Here is a 19,479-nt window from a genome sequence, read left to right as displayed (position 1 = left end):
GGGATTAGCAGGGTAAATGCATAGAGTTGTGGGGATAGGGCCTGGGTGTGATTGTGGTTGGTACAGACTGGATGGGCCAAATGGCCTCCTTCTGTACTGTAGGGACTCTATGATGAGAACTAGCTGAATTTTCAGAATAGTGGTATGTAATTTTTATATCCTCCCAGGAGGGCAGATGCAACCTCAGTTTAACATCGTGTCCATCACTGCTGATTCATTTAATATTTTTTATATGACTTTGGTCAAAAATAATGAACTTCAATATTAGAGAACAAAGGTGGTCTGCAATCAAAATAAATATAATGACCTCTCAGCAAATCAGTGAAAGATTCCATTCCAACAGTGGCACAAGCTCCACTCTGATGGATTTCATTTGTAATCGCTTCAGTCCCAATAAAAACATCTTGCCACAAAGACAATGCTGAAGACAAATGAATGTAATGAAATTACCAATACGTCTAAAGAATAATGAACCATGATTAAAGTAGAAATTATATTGATGGTGAGAAGCCTGGAATTTCCTCCATTATTGATCAGCAATGGTAAGCACTGCTGCTTCACAGTGCCAGGGACCTCAGTTTGATACCGGCCTTGGGTGAGTTTGCACGTTATCTCCTTGTCTGCGTGGGTTTCTTCTGGGTGCTACTGTCTCCTCCCACACTCCAAAGATTTGCAGGTTAGGTGGGTTGACCATGCTAAATTGCCGCTTAGTGTCTAAAGATACGTAGATTAGGTGGATTGACCATGTTAAATTGTCCCTTAGTGTCCAAAGATACATAGATTAGGTGGATTGGTCATGTTAAATTATCTTTACCATCCAAAGATATGTAGATTAGGTGGACTGTTCATGTTAAGTTACCCTAGTGTCCAAAAATTAGATGGATTGCCCATGTTAAATTGTCCTTTTGTGTCCAAGGATGTGTAGATAAGGTGGATTAGCCATGATAAATGCTTGGGGCTAAGGGGACAGGGTGGTGAGGTAGATATGGCATTGGGCCTGGGCAAGATGGTCTTTTGGATAGTCGATGCAGACTCGATGGGCCAAATGGCCTCCTGCTGCACAGTAAGGATTCTATTCTATTCTAGTAAGTATGGGGGGGTGGGTGGCTGCAGTGACAATGGTTGGAGAATGGGGCACTCATGCTGCCTCCTGGCACTGACTCAGAGTTCTTAACCTTGCTCCAATGGGGTAATGAGTGCATACTCAACACTCCTACTACTCCAAAGGTGTCAGCAATAATAAGAAAACCAGTCCATTCAATCCCTCAAACCTGCTCCATCATTAATTAGTTCATGGCTGACCTTAACCTCAATTCAATTTGCCCTCCCCTGCTCCGTATCACTCAATACCCTTACCTGACACAAATCCATCAACTCCCCTCCAGTGGCCAGAGCTCTTTTGTATAAGCAAGTCTTAACTACACTTTGGCTGGAATGTCTTGTGGAGGCTCACTAGCTAAAAAGACGGAAAAGGGCTTACCTCCACTGGGCCCAGAAAGCCATGACCAAAATTTACAGTCGTCAGGTATTGATTGCCTGAGGTTGTGGCTTCCACCCTACGTGGGAGGATGTCCCACATTCATGAGCTGTCAGGCAACAGAGAGTCAGCAACTCTCTGGTCCCACCAGGAACAATCATCATTGAAGGGACAGCAGAAGATAAGGGACCAGGAGTAGTGCTAAGGCTGAAGTTCAAGTTAAGTGGAATGGCCTCACTGGGGTCACTGGCAGTCCCCAGCAATACGGCATGTGGACACTGATCAGGAGACTAGTGGCTGAGTGGAGGGGCAACCTTTGCTGATAGGGTGCAGGATGCCTGAACAGGAGGGACTCTACGCCAATAATCAGCCAAGATGAAAGCCTTGCCATGTATTGCAAGCATGCTGGCACAATGGTTAGCACTGCTGCCTCACTGCGCCAGGTCCCAGGTTCAATTCCGGCCTGGGGTTACTGTTCATATGGAGTTTGCACTTTCTCCCTGTGTCTGTGTGGGTTTCTCCGGGTGCTCCAGTTTCCTCTCACAAGTTCAAAGATATGGGGGTTGGATAAATGGCCATGCTAAATTGACCTTAGTGTCAGGGGGATTAGCAGGATAAATGAATGGGGTTACGGGAATTGGGCCTGGATGGTATTGTGGTTGGTACAGGCTCATTGGGCTGAATGGCGTCCTTCTCTACTGTAGGGATCCGATGATAAAATGTCAGCAGTGGCCGGAGGAAGTGACTATTAACTGGTAAAATCCAATTAATCAGCATTCCCAACTATCCAATCTTATTTTACAGCTTCTGACCAGCTGCCAGTCCATTCCCAGCAAAATAGGAAAGGGGTATAAAATTCCAGTCTTTCTGTGACAAAATGTTCCTTTCCTCTTAAATGGATACAGGAGCTCTAATTCTAAGTTATGCTCCTTGAATCTGTATTCATCCCATCTAGTTACTATTAAGATGTAGGTCAACAGATATCTGCTTCCGATGAAAAGATAACAATAAATAGCGCTTAAATCTGTCTGCATTTAAAATACAATTGTAACCTTGAGGATGCAAGCCCAATGCTTGACTGAAAATTACTTAATTTCACAATCTAAATTAAAGATTCTAACCCAAGGGTGTAATAACATATACTCGGATCAATAGTTGGTTGGTTACAGAATGTCCCAGTAGATTTGCATGGCATTATTGGGTTTGCCAGTGTTTCATATTGATCAATATTACTTTTATACTTCTGAGTACTCCTTCAGTGAAATAATTATGATTCAAGCATAGCACCATAATGTTTCCATTTATTATTAATGGGTGTCTCGGACAGGCACATACTGGCAAAGAGAATCCGGATAGAGAGGCCGTGATTGGTGGGTTGTGGGGAAATGGGATTTGTTCACTTTTCATCTCTGAGATTCATGGTGCATGGTTACGTATTATTCGTGGTCATCTTCACAGGCACTATCTTAGAATGATACAGAAGAAACCAGCCTGCCTGTGCCAATGCTTTGAAGAAGCGGAAGGAGCATGGGCTGTATTTACGTCGCTGGTGTTGACTAGCAGTGGTTTGGGATTTCGGTTATTACCTTTTCCTGAGTTGGAAGCCATTAGCCTCATAGAACTAGCTCTTCCTGACCATTATTTGTCATTCACAGGGAGCCCACTATGGCTCAAGTAGGGATTGAGACAGTGAAAGAGGTATGAACCAGACGAGGCAGTGAAAGCCTTTTAAAGCCCTGAAGAAGGATGGAGTCTGCTTCCTCAGCAAAGCCAAGTGCTTGGAGCCAAGTGGGGTTAAGAGTTATGTAACAAAGGCAAGTAGATGGTGTAAAGATACAGATCAGCCAATCTCTAATTGAATGCCAAAGCGGGTTGAAAAGTCTCCCCCCAGTTCCTGTGACAAATATGCACAAAGAAACTTGTTGTTTGTGAAAGCACTGACTTGGAGATATGACCAGTCCCTTCCTCTAATTCATGCATATTTTTCTACCAGTATTCTACAAAACACTGGGATGCTGATAATGTTGTATTTCCATTTCTTCAGTGTAGCAAATTTGATATAAATAAAAAGATTTTTAAAAATCTGTTCAAGAGTTGTGGGCTTTTATATTTGGGCCAGACAGGAATGAACAATTGCTGCAGTTTACTTATGAGCTCTGTGAATGTTCCATTGCCTATCCCTTTAAGTAAATACTCACTAATCCATCGTAGCCAATCCGCGCCTCATAACATCATCATTTCCTTTGTTAAGTTTCAGGACCTTGTCTCTGAATCAAGTACATCACTCTGCACCTTGGTGAACAATTCTATCATGTTATGGTCATTCAGCCCCAAAGGAACCTTGGAAACTAGATTGCCAATTATTCCTTTCTCATTACACAATGGCCAGTCTAGGATGACCTTACCTTGTTTCTTCCTCAATGTATTGGTCCAGAAAACCATCTGGAATGGTAACGTACCATCTCTATGGTAACGTTACCAATTTGATTTGTCCAATCTTTATGCATAATTGAAGTCATCCATAATTTCAGTTTTTCCTTTATCGCACGCGTCTCTAATTTTCTGTTTAATGTCACCTTCAACATGAGCACTATAGTTTCATAGAACATAGAACATTACAGCGCGGTACAGGCCCTTCAGCCCTTGATGTTGTGCTGACCTGTGAAAACCAATCTAAAGCCCATCTAACCTACACTGTTCCAAATCATCTATATATTTATCCAGTGACCATTTAAATGCCCTTAACGTTGGCGAGTCAAGGGGGGCAGTGTTCTGTGGAGTGGGTGGGGAGGGGGTTGGGGAAGGGTTTTGTGGTGGGGAGGATGGGTGGGCTGTGTTGGGGGCGTGTTTCGATTGTTATTCTGGTTTAATGGTAAGATACTTGGTAGTGTGGATGAGCAGAGATCTCGGTGTCCATGTTTCAGATCTATATAAAACCTCCACAACACTTTCTGCCCAATGGTGTTTCTTTGTTCTACCCATACAAATTCCACATCACTGGAGCTTCCTCCAATATCCTTCCTCACTATTGCTTTAATTTCCTGCGCCTTTTCCTTTTTGTCTGTCCTTCCTAAATACTGAATACCCCTGAATGTTCAGTTCCCATCCCTGGTCACCCTGCAGCCATGTCTCCATAATCCCAATTACATCATACCCATTTACACCAATTTGTATGATGAATTCATCCACTTTAGTCTGGAACGAGCTGCCTAAAAGGGCAATGGAAGCAGATTCAACAGTAACTTTCCAAAGGAAATTGGATAAACACTTGTAAAGGAGATTTGATATGTCCCCTCACCTCCCCCCCATGGCTTCACCAACTATCCCTTGCCTCCTAGGCCACTTCCGGGGGATTGGTTAAATGATGGCTCACATCTTTTGCTTTCCCTGTGACCTTAGTACAACCTTCGTTTTCATCACAGCAATTAAAAAGTTATATTAATAATTTCTGCTCAGTAATACTTTAATCTGTATCTGTTCACTATTCTTTAGTCTCCCTCCAGGGTATGCCAATGCTTTAACTCCAAATCTTTGCATTTATCATCACAGGATGGGGAGATGTGACTGACTTGTGGAACTAAATCAGCTTCCCAAAGGGAATGGAACCAATGGCTGGGATTTTTGTCCTCCGTTTTCAGCAGGAGAGCGGGGGTCGGGGAGGGGGGACAGGAGCAGAGAATCACACTGGAGCCCCTAACTGGCTTTTGTGCTGATGGAATTTCCCCAATTGATTGTCCCCAACCCCTGCCACTGACATAACAGGTTTGATTTGATTTATTATCACATGCGTTAACATACAGTGAGAAGTATTGTTTCTTGCGTGCTTTACAGACAAAGCATACTGTTCATAGAGAAGGAGAGGAGAGCGAGCAGAATGTACTATTACAGTCATGGCTAGGGCGCAGAGAAAGATCAACTTAATGCAAGGTAATTCCATTCAAAAGTCTGACAGCAGCAGGGAAAAGGCCGTTCTTGAATCTGTTGGTACGTGACCTCAGACTTTTGTATTGTTTTCCCAACGGAAGAAGGTGGAAGGGAGAATGCCTAGGGTGCGTGGGGTTCTCAATTGTACTGGCCGCTTTCCAAGGCAGCGAGAAATGTAGACAGATTCAATGGATGGGAGGCTGGTTTGCATGATGGATTGGTGTCCCATTTTTCAACATCGGGATCCCTATTTGAATACATTGCAATGTCATCACCAGGTATATCAGCTGGATTGCCGACTCCATGTTAAATTGTCCATTCACATCAGCGTGAACCACAACAGGTCACCCACAGTGAGCACATGGAGAGCAGAACCAGCCAGAGGCAGACAGGTGAATACAATCCCCAGGGGGCTGGGAAGAGGGTCATGCCTGGGCAGTACTATTGCTATTATTTTATATTTTTTTATATTTTTTTATATTTTGATAGGAGAGGGGATTAAGGGTTATGGGGAGAGGGCGGGAAAGTGGAACTGAGCAGCGACAGATCAGCCATGATCTTATTGAATGGCGGGGCAGGCTCGAATGGCTGGATGGCCTACTCCTGCTCCTATTTCTTATGTTCTTATGTACCTGTGCACTGCCCATGGAACAACCCAGTCAATAATGTGGGGGGGGGGGCAGCAGTGGTAACAGCTCCATTACCATGGGGACTTATTAGTGGTATTGGGGGGTGGAGTTCTGTGAGGAAAATTTCAAGGGGGGGGCGGTGTTCTGTGGAGTTGGTGGGGAAGGAGTTGGGGGAGGGTTTTGTGGAGGGAGGGTGGGTGGGCTGTGGTGGGGGGTGTTTCGATTGTTATTTTGTTACATCGGGGGAATTCCCTGATCTTTTAAAGACTCAAGTTGCTGGTGGGGCGGGTTCAATCAGATACTTCCCTGCCAATATTACCTCATGGGACCCGACCCTTACATTTCTCTATCGTTGAGTTTAAAAATACAACAGGAAAACCTGATAATGTCGCTGGCAGGCTACCATGGCTTTTCCACCTGAGGTAACACTTTGTCAGAAAATGGCAAAATTCCACCTGGTGGCTTTTTGTCATGATAATGAACTGATTGGGTAGATAGCAAGAAACCTTTTCAACTGGTGGGCGAGTCCAAGACAAAGGAACACAAGCTCAAAGTCAGAGTCAGGCCATTCCGCAGGGGGAAGGGGGGAGGAGGGGAGGGGGGAAGGAGGGGAGGGGAGGAGGGAGGAGGGGGAGGGGTTGGGGAGGGGGAAGAGGAGGGGGAGGGGGAGGGGGAGGGGTTGGAGAGGGGGAAGAGGAGGAGGGGGTGGGGGAAGGTGGGGTGGGGGTGGGGGAGGGGCCTGGATGGGATGCCCTTTTGGAAAGTTGGTGCAGACTAAATGGGCTAAATGTCCTCTTTCTGCACAGTAGGAATTCTTTATGTTTCTATGAGTGAAAACGGATGATGTAGTAATGGGAAATTCTAACTTCTGTGACATTTAAAACAAACCATTTCTGCCTGTCAAACTAAGAGTATTTTAAGATAATTAAAAGAATCACTGAGAATGTGTGAATGCTGTACACGGAAATAAATTTAATTGGTCATTTATCAAAATGCGCTGAAATTTGATATTAATTGAATTTGGCATTCTCGTGACATAAATGCTGAATAAAATCACACAATTACAAAATAAATTGAAGTTTTTAATTAGAGATGGTTGTGAGTGCCATCTGATCCCATCCTTTGTTTCCAAATTCAGTATAGCTTCAAATATATAGAGCAATGGACTTGATAAGGATGGATTCCACTAAAAGCAATACCTTAATACCACCATCCAAATGTGGCTGTGTTAACATGCTTCACTGCATAATTCTGAAATGGACCCAAGATCATGAAATGGGCAAAGATAAACAAGCTTTATATATATATATATATATACACACACATATGTATATCTGGAGGGAACAATAGCCACACCAAGTACAATGATTCATACAATCCCTTGTATCAAGGCCTTTTGGTCCAAACATGATTTGAAGGTAAATACAAAGTGGAGGAGAACAGAGAAAAGTACAGCACAGGAACAGACCCTTCAGCCCTCCAAGCCTGTGCCAATCATGATGGCCTTACTAAAATAGAAACCTTCTGCCCTTACTCAATCTGTATCCCTCTATTTCCTGTCTATTCACATATCCATCCAGATGACTCTTAAATATTGCTAATGTGCCTCCTTCCACCACATCCTCTACCAGCACACCCCAGGCACCCAGCACTCACTGTGTGAAAAACCTCCTCCACACAACTCCCTTAAACTTTCCCCCTCTCCCCTTGAACCTGTGCCCCCTTGTAATTGACACTTCCACCCTGATGTGGAGATGCCGGCGTTGGACTGAGGTAAAACAGAAAGAAATCCCACAACACCAGTTTAAAGCCCAAAGAGGTTTATTTGTAGCAGACGCACACCGAGACAAATATCAACTGCTGCTGGAAGGTCATCAACTCGGTGAAGGACGCACTTTGGTCCGCCCGAAACTTGCTGATCTTCCAGCTGAAAGAACTGTCCTCGATCGAGTGTTGCAGACTGGCACATTCCAAGGTCCAGGACTATGTGCTGAGGGATGCGCTGAAGCTTGGGGCAGCCGCCGCAAAGGCACAATGGGGAAAGGCCACACTGTAAGGCCTTTACTCGGAGGCAGACCGAGGGCCCGGGAACTGCAGAATACCCTCGACCTGCGTAACCGTGCGCCAGTCTGAGCAATAACGGCACACAGTAGTTTATTGAGGCATGTATATAGCTTTAAGTATTGAAATGTAATGACTGTAATTTGTACAAAACTGTAAAAATGTTTTGATTCTGCGCTGTTTGCAATTCAAAGCCATGTAGATTTGCAATAGTTTATTTGAGATTTTTATGAATAAAGTATATTTTTGGAAAAAAAAGCCACAAGCTTTCTTCTCGGCCTTTTGGCTAAGGTCAAGTGTAGTATCGACATGCTGCACTTGGTTGAAGTCATCAGGTTACATTTCAGCTTCATTTGAAGCAATTTTTAAAAGCAGCATCTCGGCCTTTTGGCTAAGATACAAATAAGGTCAAGCCTTGGAGGAGGAGCTACAGCTACTCCAATCAGCTTGGATCATGTAGATCAAGCCCAAGACAGGAGGTGAGAGCCCGGTCTTGTCAGCTTGGATCAGGAATGTCCCAACTTGTTGGGACTCTGAATTGGCTTTAATTTGACTTGATTGGATTGGAATAAAGTAAACAAAAATAAAAGCCGCAAGCTTTCAGGACAGCCTGTCCCTTCGTCAGGTGGCTGGGAGTTCTCACCCTAGGCAGTTTTCCACCTGTCCTGCTGTAGCTATAACTAATGACGGCCAAGAGAGCACTTATCCCCATAAAGCCTGTTATACTACTCATAGAGCCAGACAGAAGGTGGCACTGGCCCACCAAGCTGCTTCTTTGAAGAGGCAATTCAGTTAGTCCCATCACCTTTGCTCTTTAACAGTAGCCCCGTATTCATCTTTTCTTTTCACATCTTTATCCGAGTCCCTTTTGAGAGTTATTAAATCTGCTTCCACCAGGAGCAAATGTATTTCAGTAAACGTTCATTTATGTTCAGAAACGGCATTACTTTTCTTCACTACTCTTGAAGTAACTCTGCTGCAATTTTATTACCAAGTTTCACTTTTGAATACTGCTGCAACAGTATAAACCCTCACCCAAATATGACATGCAGCACAAATGGAGTTAGGGAAATACAATGGACAAAAGGCCCAATTTGTACGTTGTGCAAGGGGATGGATTTTGATTGAGCTAAAATCCCACCCAACTTAACTGAACTAGATTGAATTGGCTTCCCAATAATTGGATTAAATTTTTAAAATCTACAAGAAGTGATAGTTTACCCTTTGGTTGAATTACTCTAGAAATGTAACTATTGTTAACATAAACAAGGAAATTTCAGTGCCATGATATTTGATATTGGTAAATTGGGGTGGCACAGTGGTTAGCACTATTGCCTCATAGCACTGGAGACCCAGGTTTGATCCATAGCTTGGGTCACTGCCTGTGTGGAGTTTGCACATTCTCCCCGTGTCTGTGTGGATTTCCTCTGGGTGCTCTGGTTTCCTCCCACTGTCTGAAAGACATGCTGGTTAGGTGCATTGACCCGAACAGGTGCCGGCGTGTGGTGACTGGAGGGAATTTCACAGTAGCCTTTATTGCAGTATTAGTGTAAGCCTTACCTGTGACTAAAAAAAAACTAATGTTACAGACAGGAGATTCACATGTAAACTGAACATCTCACCAACTATCCACAAGCAGAAGGTGCTTTCCAATTATTTTTAAAGTAGGCTGTGGAATTTTTTCCCAACCACTCAGTTTCTGTGATGCAAATTAATAATTCATAACAAACTCACATTTTGATTAACACAGAAGGTTAGTTTATCCACATTCAACCCACAGGAAGAGTGTTTGCATTGTCCCACTCACAACATATACACACAGGAAGGAGGAATAGAAAAAAAGTTTTACAACCACAGATTGGGACAGTACAAGAAACACAGAAATGAATATTAGTTCACATGATTATCAGAGTCCAGTGCGGAGTTCTTTCACGTAGGAGCCTAGCTGGCTGAAGACCAGAGTGGTAGAGTTCTCTGTGCAGTTGCTGCTGATGTCACAAAATGAAGGTGGTATCCAGAGACTGGCTCAGTGCTGTAGGTGTTGCTAGGGAATCTTTGAGCAGAAGTAGGCTTGTTCAGCCTCGATTCCTGCTTCTTGGTGTTGGATGTTAAACAGCAGACTGAGGTTTTCTCAGTCTCAAAGGAATATAGAGATTTCAAAATGGTCAGTCAAATCATGTTAACTTTCTCCACAATGATTTCAAAAGGGATGTTTATCTAATGTCTGATACTATCTTTGATTTCCGGACTCAAAACATCCCAGCATTATCTTTTTAAACAGTTAGCATCCATATTGGGGTTCTTGTGTTGGGATACCATTGCCTAGGCAGGCTCTCTGACTCCGCTAGAGAAGCGAGCTTATCCAGCTGCAAATGAGTCTATTGTTCCCTCAACGGTGGCCTTTTGAAATGGACCTGGTCAGTCTCAGGTGTTAGATGGTTCTGTTAATAATTCTGCAGGCATAATGAATTCCAATCTGACAGCCGCTTGATTTTGTGATGAAAATGTGTTCATATTTGGGTGTCAGTTTCCACAATGATGAGAAGAGAATTCTTTTGTTCATGAAACTTGTGTTGGTGGCTTCCAAAACAAAGAGACTATCCTGTGGCCATATGACTTGTAACAGTCATCATTTTTGGTTCGGTATGTTGAAAATAGCTAAAAGAATAAAGTTTTGTTACGTACAATGTTGGATTTCTTGTCAGGTCGTACTAACACAGCAATAATAAGTGAATTAACATCAATACCGTGAATGCTGAAAAGTTGGAAATAAAAAAGTGTTATAATGCATTTACTATTTACACCTTCTCCAGACTCATCTTTTGCTTTTTATTTGTCCCATTAATGGCCCTTTGTCTTGGACCACTTTTTGTCATTTAATTTCTCAACTCTCCACCGCATCATAAACTTTTCCTTTTTGTCTTTACCCTGCCTCCCCTTTTTTCACATTCTAACCCGTGTGTGTGTGTGTCTGACCATTGCGGCACCCTCTCCACTGAAGCTACAGCCTCAGTAATGACAACCTCTAGCGGTGGCACAGCTAGGCTGCTGAACTGCCATCTCTGAGATTGTTGTTGGGCATGAAGTGCCATCCTGGATTGGGAAATGTCTCCCCCTGCGCCACCACCCACCAAAACAAAGTCGCTTCTAACTTCAACTCCAGTGGCAGGATTTCAGCTGCACCAGTAAAGTTCCAGTCTCTTGTTTCTTTTTTCTCTCTCACCGCATCAGTGTTGCCTGAACTGTTGAATGTTACCAGCATTGTCTTCTTATGATTAAAGCCATCAACATTTGTAAATAGGACTGAAAGTTGTACAATGCCAATCATCTATTTTACAAATTGCAGCTTTGCACCTGAAAACAAGGTTGGGGAAAATAGACCATGAAGCACTGAATCTCAAATGGGCACTTGGTAATCTCAATCCCCTGGTTCTGTGGGAACAAGAGAATCATGGTTGGTGTGTTGCCTCCCAGGTGCTGAGGTCCATGATGTCTCAGACCATGTTTTCAGGATCCTTAAGGGGGAGGGGGACCAGCCCCAAATCGTGGTCCACATAGGCACCAAAGACATAGGCAGGAAAAGGGTTGGGAATGTAAGGCAGAAATTCAGGGAGTTAGGGTGGAAGCTTAGAGCTAGAACAAACAGAGTTGTTATCTCTGGTTTGTTGCCTGTGCCACGTGCCAGCGAGGAGAGGAATAGGGAGAGAGAGAAATGAACACGTGGCTATAGGGATGGTGCAGGAGGGGGGGATTCAGATACCTGGATAATTGGGGGTCATTCTGGGTAGGTGGGACCTCTACAAACAGGATGATCTACACCTGAATCAGAGGGGTACCAATATCCTGGGGAGGAAATTTGCTAATACTCTTTGGGAGGGTTTAAACTAATTCAGCAGGGGGGTGGGAACCTGAATTGTAGCTCCAGTATACAGGAGGTTGAGAGTAGTGAGGTCATGAATAAGATTTCAAGGTTGCAGGAGTGTACCAGCAGGCAGGAAGGTGGTTTGAAGTGTGTCTACTTTAACGCCAGGAGCATCCAGAATAAGGTGGGTGAACTTGCAGCATGGGTTGGAACCTGGGACTTCGATGTTGTGGCCATTTCAGAAACATGGATAGAGCAGGGACAGGAATGATTGTTGCAGGTTCCAGGGTTTAGATGTTTCAGTAAAATCAGGGAAGGTGGTAAAAGAAGGGGAGGTGTGGCATTGTTAGTCAGGGACAGTATTACGGTGGCAGCAAGGCTGTTTGATGAGGAATCATCTACTGAGGTCATATGGGCTGAGGTTAGAAACAGGAAAGAAGAGATCACCCTGTTGGGAGTTTTCTATAGGCCTCCAAAAAGTTCCAGAGATGTGGAGGAAAGGATTGCAAAGATGATTCTGGATAGGAGCGAAAGTAACAGGGTAGTTGTCATGGGAGACTTTAACTTTACAAATATTGACTGGAAAAGCTATAGTTTGAGTACTTTAGATGGGTCAGTTTTTGTCCAGTGTGCGCAGGGGGGTTTCCTGACACAGTATGTACATAGGCCAACAAGACGTGAGGCCACATTGGATTTGGTACTGGGTAATGAACCACGCCAGGTGTTAGATTTGGAGGTAGGTGAACACTTTGGTGAAAGTGACCACAGTTCAGTTACATTTACATTAGCGATGGAAAGGGATAGGTATATACTGCAGGGTAAGAATTACAGCCAAGGGAAAGAAAATTATGGTGCGATTAGGTGAGATTTAGGATGTAAAAAGTGTGGAAGGAAACTGCAGGGGGTGGGCACAATTGAAATGTGGAGCCTGTTCAAGGAACAGCTACTGTGTGTCCTTCATAAGTATGTACCTGTGAGGCAGGGAGGAAGTGGTTGAGCGAGAGAACCGTGATTTACTAAAGAAGTTGAATTGCTTGTGAAGAGCAAGAAGGAGACTTATGTCAAGATGAGACATGAAGGCTCAGTTAGGGCGCTTGAGAGTTGCAAGTTAGCCAGGAAGGACCTAGAGAGCTAAGAAGGGGACATGTGAAGTCTTTGGCAGGTGGATCAAGGAAAACCCTAAAGCTTTCTATAGGTATGTCAGGAATAAAAGAATGACCGGGGTAAGATTAGGGCCAGTCAAGGACAGTAGTGGGAAGCTGTGCGTGGAGTCCGAAGAGATGGAGAGGCGCTAAATGAATATTTTTCGTCAGTATTCACACAGGAAAAAGATAATGTTGTTGAGGAGAATACAGAGATACAAGCTATTAGACTAGACAGGGTTGAGGTTCATAAGGAGGAGGTGTTAGCAATTCTGGAAAGTACAAAAACAGATAAGTCCCTTGGGCCAGATGGGATTTATCCTAGGATTCCCTAGGAGGCTAGGGAGGAGATTGCAGAGCCTTTGGCTTCGATCTTTAGGTCATCATTGCTAAAGGAATAGTGCCAGAAGACTGGAGGAGAGCAAATGTTGTCCCCTTGTTCAAGAAGGGGAGTAGAGACAACACTGGTAATTATAGACCAGTGAGCCTTACTACTGTTGTGGGCAAAGTTTTGGAAAGAATTATAAGAGATAGGATTTATAATCATCAAGAAAGGAATAATTTGATTAGGGATAGTCAACATGGTTCTGTGAAGGGTAGGTCGTGCCTCACAAATCTTGTTGAGTTCTTTGAGAAAGTGACCAAAGAGTGGATGAGGGTAAAGCAGTTAATGTGGTATATATGGATTTCAGTAAAACATTTGATAAGGTTCCCCATGGTAAGCTATTGCAGAAGATACGGAGGTATGGGATTGAGGGTCATTTAGCAGTTTGGATCAGAAATTGGCTAGCTGTAAGGAGACAGAGGGTGGAGGTTGATAGGAAATGTTCATCCTAGAGTTCAGTTACTAGCGGTGTACCGCAAGGATCTGTTTTGGGGCCACTGTTGTTTGTCATTTTTATAAATGACCTGGATAAGGGCGTAGAAGGATGGGTTAGTAAATTTGCTGATGACACTAAAGTCGGTGGAATTGTGGACAGTGAGGAAGGGTGTTGCAGATTACAGAGGGACACAGGTAAACTGCTGAGCTGGGCTGAGAGGTGGCAAATGGAGTTTAATGGGGAGAAGTGTGAAGTGATTCACTTTGGAAGGCATAACAGGAATACAGAGCACAGGGGTAATGGTAAGTTACTTGGTACTGTGGATGAGCAGAGAGATCTCGGTGTCCATGTGCATAGATCCCTGAAAGTTGGCACGCAGGTTGATAGGATTGTTAAGCAGGCATACAGTGTCTTAACTTTTATTGGTAGAGGGATTGAATTTCGGAGCTGTATGTTGCAGCTGTACAAAACTCTGGTGCGGCCGCACTTGGAGTATTGTGTACAGTTCTGGTTGCCACATTATAGGAAGGATGTGGAAGCATTGGAAAGGGTGCAGAGGAGATTTACCAGTATGTTGCCTCGTATGGTGGGAAGGTTTTATGAAGAAAGGCTGAGGGATTTGAGGCTGTTTTCGTTAGAGAGATGGTTAAGAGATGACTTAATAGAGGCATATAAGATGATCAGAGGGTTAGATAGGGTGGACAGTGAGAGCCTTTTTCCTTGCATGGAGGTGGCTAGCACGAGGGGACATATCTTCAAATTGAGGGGTGATAGATATAGGACAGATGTCAGAGGTAGGTTCTTTACTCAGAGAGTAGTAAGGGAGTGGAATGCTCTGCCTGAAACAGTAGTGGACTTGCCAACATTAAGGGCATTTAAATGGTCATTGGATGATATTGAAATAGTGTAGGTTAGATTGGTTTCACAGGTCGGTGCAACATCGAGGGCCGAATGGCCTGTGCTGCGCTATAATGTTGTATGTTCTAGATGTGCCTAGCAATACTATCGTGCAATTCCCATAGATGTGCAAACAGTGGTTGCTAATGCAACTGAGCCTATCAACATTAAGGAACAAGTCAGAGGTGACACAAGGAATACTGGCAACAAAGGCTCGTGTATGTAACTTAATTCAAATATAAAGAAAAAGAATTGAACTGATATTGTGAGATCCATGACTTAGTGTAGATTTGCACCGAATTATTTTGGGACAATCCAATGCTTTGTCCAGACATTTCAGGTAATCTTGTTAGCGTGACTTTTGAGATTTGTCAATTTGTTCTTGTTAGGGCAGTATGTGTAGTCCTGTTCACAAGGGACAGTGAAGATACGCTTATTCCACATGGAGCAGTGATTGAAAATGAAATGACATCACAAGACAACTAACAAGCAATAAAGATCAAATCAAAGGGGACTTTCCAAACACAGTCTGGTTTAAATCACTATGAACTGGGAATTAAATTAACTGCGCTCTCAGCAGCTAGAAAATTATATGGCAATACTGCATCAACCTACCTGGGTACCATGGACAAACCTGCGTTCAATAATCTCCAAGAGGAATTCAAACTGTTTGCTTCAATCAAATGCCCGCAGGTTGCAGCTAATGAATAAAGGATCCAAAGTCACACAAAGGTATAATTCCATTTTATTAAGGAGAAGCTATATTTTATGAACAAAAGAACATAAGAAATAGGAGCAGGAATAAACCACACAACTCCTCACAAAGAGAACAATTTGTTGCCCTGAAGGAGGCCATTTGACCCATTATGTCTGCAGCTGCCAAGGAAGAGCTACTAATCCCACTCTCCAGCTCTTGGTCTAATGTTGGTTACAGAACCTCAGTTTCGTATCTAAGTATTTTTTAAACATGATGAGGGTTTCTGTCTTTACTACTTTGAGTCAGCGAGTTCTAGACCTCCACCATCCTCTGGCTTTAAAAAAACATTCAACTCCCCTCTAAGCCTTCTCTCAGTCAGCTAATAACTGTCCTTCCTGGTTATTGACCTCTCCAACAAACAGAAATTGGACCTTCCTATCAACTTTATCTAGGCCCCTCAATTAAATGTTGTGTCAGCCTCTCCTGTTCCGAACAACCCCAAGTTTAAGAGTTAATTACACAGAACATCCAGCACAGTCTATTCAGTCCAACTGATTCATACTGGTATTTACGTTCCGCACTCCTGCTTCATCTCATCTTATCAGCATATCCATGAATTCCTTTCTCCTTCTTGTATTTACACAGCTTTCTCTTGAATGCATTAAGCAATACAGTTTTTGCAATACCCGATGTTAATCACACAATCAATATTAGAGTTCACGCAGACCTTGATATTTCATCCACTGAGTTGAGTAATCAAGCTCAACGAATTCAGACAATTGTCATTCTGTTTCTACACTCTCTCATTTCCTTTCCTATCACCAATATGCTTTGTCTACATAGCATGCAAGAAGCAATACTTTTCACTGTATACTAATATATGTGACAATAATAAATCAAATCAAATTATATTTTAGCAGCAATTACACAATGGATACGCTGAATGGGGAGTGGTCTTTGCAGGGATTGCATTTCAAGAAATACCAGGACTGTGGAAAATAATGAGTATTATACTATGACTTCCATCCCTTGAATATGGCTCCTCCATTCCAAGTCACAGTCACACTGCTTTTCACAAATGTCCACTTGGCTCAGTGGGCAGCACTCTGACTCCTTGGTCATAGGTTTAAGCCATGAGAAATAAAACAAATAGGAGCCAGTGAAGGCCATTTGGCTTCTTGAATCTACTCCACCAAGATCATGGCTGATCGTTGACATCAACTACAACTACCTGCACTATCCCCGTATCCCTTGTTGCACGAAAAGCTATCAATCTCACTTTGGATATTTTCAACAAGTGCGCATCCACAGCCTCTGCAGTAATGAATTCCAATAATTCACAATGCTCAGTATGAATAACTATCTAGTCTTAGTTCAAAATGATCGATCCCTTATCATAGAATCCCTACAATGCAGAAGGAAGCCATTTGGCCCATCAAGTCTACACTGACAAAATCCCACCCAGGCCCTATCCCCACAACTCCAAGTATTTACCCTGCTAATCCCCCTGACACTAAGGGGCAACTTATCATGGCCAATCAACCTAACCTGCATACTTATGGGTAGTGGGAAGAAACTGGAGCACCCAGAGGCAACCCACACAGACATGGGGAAAACATGCAAGCTCCACACAGACACTCACTCGAGGCTGGATTGAACCCGGATCCCTGTGGCGCTGTGAGGTAGCAGTGCTAACTAACCACTGTACCACCGTGCCGTCCATTACCCTGAAACTACAACTCCTCGTTCTTCATTCCTCAGCCAGTGGAAGTATCAATTCTGATAAGCCCCTTAAAAATGTTTTTATATTTCAGTGAGGTTACCTCTAATTCTTCTAAAATCCAAGGAATATAGGCCTACTATTCAATCTCTCCCAACAAGACAATCCCCTCATCCCAGGAATCTGATAAACATTCTTTGAACTCCTTGTAAGACACAGTACGTCAGAACCAGTCTCAACAAGGCTCTACATAATTGCAACAAGATTTCTTTACTCTTATTCCCAATCCCTTCGTAAAAAAAACTTACGTATCCTTTGCTTTCCTAATTGCATTATGTCTGCATGTTAATTTTCTGTGACCTTCATACAAGGACATCCAGGTCCCTCCGATACCAACAATTCCCAATCTCTCACCTTTTAAAACTGTCTCACTTTTCTGTGTTTTGCCCTAATAAGGGTAACTTCACATTTCTCCATATGGTATTCCATCTGGGACATCTTTGCCCACTCACTTAATCTGTCTCTATTACTTAGTAGCCTTACAGCTTGCTTTCCTACCTAACTGTGCCATCAGCCAACTTCAATAAATTATAATCTATTCCCTCATCAAAATGATTGATATAAACTGTAAACAGCTAAAGCCCGTCATTGATACCTGCTGTACCACACTAGTTACAACTTGCCAATCCACAAATGATGCATTTATTTCCACTCTGGTTTCTGTCCGTTAACCAATCCCCAATTCCTGCTCAAGTATTACCCTTCCAATTCCACGAGCCCTAATTCTATGTCATGCTTGATCACATACACTAGGCTGACACTTACTGTGCAGCGCTGAGGGAGCGCAGCAGTGGTTCTCTCTTTTGAATGAGAGATTAAGCCTGTTTAGATGGGAAGGAAATGATCCCTCGGCACTGCTTCAATGAAGAACAGGGAGTTCTCTCGGCATCCTGACTGAAATTTGACCTCAATAAAGGCTACAGAAAAACATCTATTCCATTTTTGTTTGAAGGATTTTTGTGTTAAAGTGGCTGCCTGTACAAGCAATTGATACACTCCAAAAGGAAGTAATTGGCTGTGAAGTGCTCGGGGATGTTCCACAGACATGAAGAAATGTAGCTGATTTGTCTCATTTTATACCAATAGAATTAGTAAACATTCACAGCACAGAAATAGTTTGTTCAGACAGAGGCTTCTGCCCGTGTAAGTCTCACCCCATTGTAATAATGTCATTCCCCAACCCCCACCCCCCCATCACAATCTCACCCAACCATGTCCCTCTCCCCACCACCAGAGACTGCACTCTCAACTTTCTGCTCCTAACAGTCAAACCAATAATCCACATCAAGATTTGCATTTGCAAAAAGGATTCCCTAGTAGAATTAATTTCTTCCACTGGATAGAGCTATAACCTGTAATTGTGGGACACGTAGTCATTGTGCAGTTTGCTGCTACTCTCTGGTGGTCATAGATCAATAGTGCAGCAAAAATGCAAAGATAGGAAGAAACTGGGAAATGCAATTCACAATAAAGTGGATAATAAAAGACGTTATACAGACTTGGTCAGGCAGGTGAAACATGCAGATGCACAGTAGGTAAAACTCAATGTTGAGAAGTGAGGAGTGACACATTTGAAAACAAGGTGGCCACACATACTAAAGGCTACTATTTTAAAGGGAATGCATGAACAGAGAAACCTAGAGATGTCTCTTCACAAAATCTTGAAGGTAGCCAGGCAGGTTGAAAAGACAGTTAAGAAACAAGGAAAATTATGCCAAATCTATGTAAAATAGGATGAACAGAGTTCAGTTCTGGAAACCATACCCTTAAGAAATACCTTTGAGAGGGTACAGAAGAGAATTACTACACAAAAACATAAGAATTAGGAGCAGGAGTAGACCACATCAAGCCTGCTCCACCATACAACATGATCATGGGCTTCAACTCCATTGTCCCATCTTTTCCAATATCACTTAACTCCCTGAGACCCCAAAATGTTTCCCTACCCTTTACGGTATTCAGTGATGGAACATGCACAATCGTCTGGGGTACAGAATTCCAAAGATTCACAACTATCTCTGCGAAGAAATCTCTCCACATTTCAATTCTAAATGGCTGGCTTCTTATCCTGAGACTGTGCCCCCGTGTTTTAGATTCTCCAACCAACGAAAACAAATTCTCACTTCCACCTTATCAAGTCTCTTCAGAAATTTGTCAGTTTCAGTAAGATTGTCTCTCATTCTTCCAAA

The sequence above is a fragment of the Carcharhinus amblyrhynchos genome, chromosome 10 (assembly GCF_965287045.1).
Source record: "Carcharhinus amblyrhynchos chromosome 10, sCarAmb.v2.hapA, whole genome shotgun sequence".
NCBI classification, from domain to species: Eukaryota; Metazoa; Chordata; class Chondrichthyes; order Carcharhiniformes; family Carcharhinidae; genus Carcharhinus; species Carcharhinus amblyrhynchos.
Note: the sequence above shows the minus strand (reverse complement) of the source record.